A 372-nucleotide genomic window follows, 5' to 3' on the forward strand; every position below is an offset into this window, starting at 1 on the left:
TATAATAGATTCAGGTGAGAAGGCAGCCGCAATACTTCTTGATTTATCCAAAGCTTTTGATTGTGTGAACCATAGAATATTATTGGAAATACTAAAAACTGTAGGTGTGAATGGTGTAGAACTGAAATGGTTTGAATCATATCTCATAGGTAGAAACCAGTGTGTTGAGCTTACCAAGGTGGATGGGAATGAAATAGTAAAAATTAAATCTCAAAAACTGGAGGTCCAGGCTGGAGTACCTCAAGGCTCAATTCTGGGTCCCTTACTGTTTCTGTTGTATGTGAACCAATTACCAAAAGAGTTAAAAGATCACAGAGCTCTGTTGTTTGCTGATGACACATCGCTTATCTTTAACAATTATTTATTAGATAG

This window comes from Nilaparvata lugens, chromosome 1 (assembly GCF_014356525.2).
Source record: "Nilaparvata lugens isolate BPH chromosome 1, ASM1435652v1, whole genome shotgun sequence".
Lineage (NCBI taxonomy): Eukaryota > Metazoa > Arthropoda > Insecta > Hemiptera > Delphacidae > Nilaparvata > Nilaparvata lugens.